This window comes from Myotis davidii, unplaced genomic scaffold, assembly GCF_000327345.1.
Source record: "Myotis davidii unplaced genomic scaffold, ASM32734v1 scaffold787, whole genome shotgun sequence".
NCBI classification, from domain to species: Eukaryota; Metazoa; Chordata; class Mammalia; order Chiroptera; family Vespertilionidae; genus Myotis; species Myotis davidii.
Window position 1 is genome coordinate 166,655 of NW_006297817.1, and position 6,884 is coordinate 173,538.

Sequence of the window (6,884 nt, forward strand, 5' to 3'; positions counted from 1 at the left end):
CGGGTCACGCTGGTCCCAACGGTTGTGGACTCTGTGGGGCGCAGATTTTGCCCTGCGAGCGCAAACGTGTTCACGCGCGTGTGTGCGGAGCCAGCTCAGTCCTCTTTCCAACCCGAAGTGCAAACCGCACCTTTAGGGAAATGCTGCGCTTTCGGTAAGACGAAGCAGTGCTCCTCTGAGTTCACGCAGTCACGCTGCTTAAGATCCCTTGTTTCCAGGTTAGTAGCTGGTCTCTGGATGCCGGCAACAATCGCCCAAGGTGGCGCAGTCTCCGCTGCTTAGCTGGTGCACCCAGGATATCCCTTCTTACTGCAGGTCACTGCCTGGAGCCGGCTTAAGCTGGCAGATGGACATCCCTCGAGGGGTCCTGGACTGTGAGAGGGCACAGGACAGGACGGGCTGAGGGACCCCGCCCCCCAATCCCCCGCTGAGTGCACGCTTTTTCGTGTACCGGGCCTCTAGTATAAAATAAGAATCTAGTTTTCCTGACACTTAGTTTAGTACCCTGAATATTAAAACAGTGTTCTTGTTATTAGACACCCCTAAAAGCTAACACTATATAATTTTTTTTAATTTTTTGTGGCTTGGCTTTTTATTTTTATTTTTTTTTAAATTTCTTATTACACATGTCTCCTTTTTCCCCCCCCCTTGATATTCCCCCGGCTTCCCCCACCCCGGCCGTCCCAGCCTCACAGGGTCTGCCTCAACCTCACAGGGGCCGTTTCAACTGCACTGGGGTCGTTGCAAGCTCACCGGGGCCGTCTCAACCTCAATATATAATTTTTTTAAAATTATCATGAATTTTGCAAGTGAATATTTTAATGGTAGTATATTTTTCTAATGTTCTAAAAATTATATAAATATTAATAACTACTTTCTATGAGGAAGAAATCCATAGATATTAAAGTACTACATTTATTAATATGTTTGGTATTTTTGTTTGTTAAAGTGAATTAAAATAATTGTGAATTTAAAAGCAATATTTTTATCTGTATGTCTTGGTAACCCTAGGCTGCTCCACTGGCAGTTTTTTTTTTTCTTTTTAAGGTATTCACTAAAAAGTATATATAAGATCTAAACCAGGGGTCCTCAAACTTTTTAAACAGGGGGCCAGTTCACTGTCCCTCAGAATGTTGGAGGGCCGGACTATAGTTTAAAAAAAAAAAAACTATGAACAAATTCCTATGCACACTGCACATATCTTATTTTGAAGTAAAAAAACAAAATGGGAACAAATACAATATTTGTATTTGCATGTGGCCCGCGGGCCGTAGTTTGAGGACTCCTATCTAAACTTTTGCCTGGCTGGTGAGGCAGCTGATGGATGTGTCTCTCTCATCGATTTTTCTTTCTCTCTATTCCTCTCCCTTCTCCTCTCTCTCTCAAATCAATAAAAACATAATTAAAAAAGAGATTTAAACTTTTAATTTAGAGTTTAATAGGAATAAATAAAATACTTGAATCTGGGTTGAAATTAAGTTTCTGCCTAATTTTCTGATTTGATTTCTTTTTAATAGCTGTGACGTGAGCTAAATGTGCAGTTTTACCTTTGCATTGCTCATTCTAGTCAGTTCTTCACCTAATATTTTTCATCGTTTAGAATGGTGCTGAAGGTCTGTACATAGGTTAAGTAGTAAAGGGTGTGGCTCTATAGAGCTTGTTGTACTCAGAAGTTTTTCCTTTCCAGTAATTCTATTTTTTTTTTTCCTAAAGAAAGAAGTTATTCTTTATAAAATAAACCAGTCACAGTAAATTTTCTGGTTCTCTGTAATTTTCTTTCCATTCTGGTCTTCACTAGTTATAAATAACACATGAAATGACTTTCAAGGTAGAAAGCAGGAATCCATTTTGAAATGGTCTATAAAATAAAGAATGATTTATGGCTTCATATGATTTGGGCTGAAAGCACTCGGGCTTTGCCAGGTCATCAAAGTCCTGTCAGGGGAATCTATTATTTATTGTTCGATATGTTGGGAGTGGTGTAAGTACTTTATTTTATGTTTATCTTATGTAAGTATAGTGTTGGAAAAATCAATCCCAGATACTTATACAGTTTTAAGAATATGCCATAGAGAACTGTCCTAAAAGGTATAGTTATATATGATGAGGTTTAACATTAAAATTTAGGATTAAAATGGGATTTTGAAAAAAAAATGAATGTTTTCATTCTTATAAAATGTTTTAGATAACATCCTTGAAAATGTTAATTTTATACATTTTTGTTCCTCATTTTACAACTCTGTTTTATTTAGACAGATTTTGGAAAATTGCAGAAAGTTGGGACTATATGTGTTGTTTGTTATATGATCATATAACATTCTGTAAGCTTCTAATATATTTCTTTTAGCTGCCAAGTTTATAGCAGAATCTCATGTGAGAAGGGCAGGATGTAACACCTCAATTTCCACCAGTACAAACTCTTATGAAATGCTACTTTAAAACTGTATTTGATAAAAATGACTTGCCAGTAAAAATTATTGGTCATGCATTAGAATTCTACATTTTTTCTATAGTCCTTTGGCATTTTTATTTGATACAGCTTCACTTATGAATTTAATAATCATTTAATAATGTGAAGTATGTAAATGATATTAAGTTTTTGATGAGCTTCTATAGTGTACATATAGAAAAGGTCTCTAGTATACATATAAGAAGGTTATTAGACTTCTTTTAAAACAAAACTTTTACGTTGTTAGATCTTTAAAGATAACTTAAGTAAATAGTAAACAAATGATAGTTTTTTTTTTCCTTCAAATAACTAATCTTATTGGAGTAGGAAGCGAACCAATATTTATTGAATGTCAGTGACATGCTAGGAGGCACTGTGTAAGGTGTTTTATGTCATTTTGTACCGATTCCTCCCTATACCCTTATGAGATTATTAGCTCCATATTTCAGCTGAAACATTGTACTTGTTTATCTTTACTCACGTATTTTACAATGTGTTTTCACTATAATACTGTGTAATTTGACCGTGACCTAGGTTATCTGCTTCTAACTCATATATGGCTTTTCCTAGTGGGAGAGGTTGTATAATTCATTATAAGCCTATATATATTTCATATACATGCCCTCACAAGAATTGTGTGTGAATTTATGTAATGATTTGGAAGTTGTTCACTTATTATTGTGTCAAGTGTTAAAAAATAGTTTTATTGAAATCAGTCAAATGGTATTAAATTATTAAAAACTAATTTGCAATCAGTTTAAATGCTATTATATTGTCTTATCAATACCAATTTAAACAAAACAGTTATTTCACTTATTTTCTTAGCTTATACATAAGAGCACAAATTTTAAAGTTAACTTTATTCATAAACAAAAATTTAAAAATACCCTGATACTTCAAGTTCAAATTTAATACACGTTCATCCTTCATCCTGTGAATAGAATTGTTTTGCTGAAATACCAATTTGACCATGCTGTTCTGGCTAAAATCCTTTCAAGACTCATTGTTGCTTAGAGGGTCAAAGTCAGACTCCACAGTTGGGCTCCAACCACTCTTTTTGAGCATCACCTTTTGGTTCTCTCGTCCTTCACCCTTTACCAGAACTATTCCCTTCCACTTTCCTTTTTCCCTTCACATTTTTTCTTCTTTTATACTCTTCAGTTGAGCTGTTACAGATCTTGAAACACCCCGGTAGTGTCTCCTGCTCTTTGGAGCTTTCCATGACTTCCTTGTACAGACGGAATGTTTCTTTCCAATGTGTTCATATAACAGTTTTAATTACTTTTAATCCATTTAAATTTGTATTCTTTATGCTCTGAGCTATTTTAGGCTAGGAATTGCCTTAATCTTAGCACCCCCCCTCCCCCCCCACACACTACCTATCACAATCTACTCCATCCCTCTCTCCCTCTCCCCTTTTCCCATTTTCTTCTTTTCTTTCCTTCAAAAAAGTATTTACTGAGAAACTACCATGTTCCTCCTCTGTTCAAGAACTTGGGATTTATTAAATGGATGGGAAGAAAGTTGAAATCCTGGCTATGAAGATATTACTAACTGTATTATTAGACTTATTTTATTCATTCTAAGCATGAAGTTGATAGGCCCTTTTAACATAGGAACAGCCTGTCAATCTCACAAACTTGTGGGATGCCTGGATCGAAGTATTAAGGGAAAACACAAATGATAGTAATTTTGGTCTTATGTAATTTGGACTCACATCATGTTCATATTGAAATCCGATCTTGGCTTTGCTTTGTCAGCAGAGACATGACTTCTGACAGTGTTGATCACAGCTGTGGAAATAACCACATGCTAGCCACATGTGCTTTTGCCTATACAAAGTAACAGCTAATTTGAGCCAAATAGAGGAGTGTCATTTTATTATTATTTTTCATTGGAGTGGGCATCTGGTAAAAATAGGTGTATGTTTGGAGTAGTATCTTGATGAAAATGTAGTATTTTTAAACTATCTTTCTGAAGAATAATAAAAGTTGACAGTGTTTATAGAGCAAGTACCCTCTGCTAATAACTGAGTCATTCTATGAGATAAATGGTAGTATTCCTACTGATGAAGAAACAAAGGCTCAGAGAAGTCAAGTGACTTGTCTGAAGTCACACAGCTAGTTAAGCAGCAAAGCTAAGATTCAAGTCCAAGTGTGTCTGACTGAGACCATTCCCATTTCATTGCCTTGCTGTCCTGCATTTACATCCTCATCCTTAAACTCATATCTGAGTTGGAGAGAGTGAATTTACCATGGCAATTTGAATTCGAGATAATGAATTACTTGATCTTTGGCAAGTTATTTAACCTTTCTCATCCCAATTCTCACATGGATAATACTGCTTGCTTCCCAGGATTATAATGAGGAATAAATGAGACAATGTGCAAAAATACATTGTGAACAATAAAAGCCCTATGCTAATTAATATTTAGTAATGTATTTTTAATGCTGTCATTATTACATACTTTAACATACTAATTCTGCTTCCTGAATATTTCTTTGCTGGTGTCATTTTTACTAAGCTGCATAGCATCTTTTAAACTACTATAGTGACTGTATTTCATTAATAAAAATAGTTATTTCTTTAGGTGTAAAAAGTTGAGATAGTCAAGATAAAAAACATTAGAACCATATAATTTTAACTGTTTGAAGAAGTATGCTTAACTATTTAAAACTCTCCTTTCTTTCTCCCACTTCCTTGTGTACCACAAATTCTCCCTCTTTTTTTCCTTTGAATTACATCCAAAGTTGAAAATTTATGATGGCTTATTTCTAATAGTTGATGTTTAATGGCTGTATACAATACATTTGATCAGAACTTCTTTTTTGAACCAAGTCTTATATAGCCCAAGGTGTTCACCACGGAAAAACTAGTTTTTTGGTGAAAGCCGCTGGAGCTTGTCTTTAACGTGGTTTTTATCTAGAGATTGACTGTGTCAATTGCTTACATATGCATATTGCTTTTACGTAAAGAAGATAACTATTCCAGTTTCTTGAAATTCTTGATGCATAGTGTGTAGTTTAAATACTTGCTGAAAGGATGGTGACAGTCAGGGTGTTCTCACTGTTGTGACAGTCAGTGGTAGCACTATAGAATTGCACTAAACTTTCAGAATATGCTTTGTTCTTCTGACAGAAATGATTTAATATCCCCTGTTGAAATGGTAGATCTTATGATAAAAAGTTATGGAAGAGTCTTGAACTTCTAACATAGGGTATTAAGCAGTCAATGTAGCTGAACATCTGATTTTTTTAATTATAAAATCACTAGTGGCCCAGTGCACAAAATTCGTGCACATTAAAAGCAGATTAATTAGAGGATATATTTTAATACTGCTATTTGCCCTTTGTAATAGAAGTACCAGAGATGAAAGAAAATTAGTAAAATGTATATGAAAATCTTCCTCTTGTCAGAGTCAGGGGCTCGCCGTGGGACCCGGAGTCAAGTATTTGCTCACCCGTGGTGCCTCAAAATCGTGCAAGACCTAGACCCAGCTGGCCCCATTCCCATTGGGCAAGATCCAGACCTGCTGGCCCCACCCTTGTCAAGCCCTGTCAGGCAGAGGGTGCAGCCTCAGGTCCCCTGTCAAGCCCCACCAGGCAGGAGGCACAGCCTCAGCTCCCCCAGTGCACACCGGGCAGGGGGTACAGCCTCAGGCCCCCCCAGCACACTCTCATGTACCCCGGCCCAGCGCTGGGGTGAGGGGTGCGACCTGAGGTCACCTGACCCAGCGCCAGGGTGGGGGCACAACCTGAGGTCTGCTGTCAAGCCCCACTGGGTGGGGGTCGCGACCTGAGATCTCCCGTCAAGTCCCACTCGGCGGGGGTCACGGCCTGAGGTCCCCCATCAATCCCCACCAGGCAGGGGTTGCAGTCTGAGATCCCCCGTCAACCCCCGCTGGGCAGGGCGCACATCCTCAGGTCCCCTGGCCCGACACCGGGCAGGGGGCGCAGCCTCAGATCCCCCGTCAAGCCCCTCTGGGCGGGTGGTGCGCCGGCACCCAGGTAAGGGGTGTGGCCTGAGGTCCCCCGGCTCAACACCAGGGCTGGGATGTACGTTGAAGTCCACCGTCAAGCCCTGCTGGGGGGGTGTCACACCTTGAGGTCCCCTGTCAAGCTCTGCCCAGCGAGGGACATAGCCTGAGATCCCCCATCAAGTCCCACCGGGCAGAGGGTGCAGCCTTAGGTCCCCCGGCCTGGCACTGAGGGGGGCACAGCCTCATGCCCCCTGTCAAGCCCTGCCAGGTGGGGGGCGCTGCCTGAGGTCCCCTGTCAAGTCCCACTGGGCAAGGGGCACGGCCTCAGGTCCCCTGGCCTGGTGCCAGGGCATGGCGGCGTGTCCTGAGTCCCCCATCAAGCCCTGCCAGGCAGGGGAGGTGCAGCCTGAGGTTCTGTCAAGCCCCTCGGGGGGGGGGGGGGGGGGTGTTGGGGAG

The 6,884-nt window shown here is 39.9% G+C and overlaps 1 protein-coding gene across 1 annotated transcript in view; it reads left to right on the forward strand.

Moving 5' to 3' along the window:
* The window catches only part of LOC102773951 (rab proteins geranylgeranyltransferase component A 1-like), a gene marked incomplete at its 3' end in the record, with an annotated part of 98,023 nt that overhangs the window by 36,239 nt on the left and 54,900 nt on the right, over positions 1–6,884 (forward strand). The gene's annotated exons all lie outside the window — the stretch shown is intronic.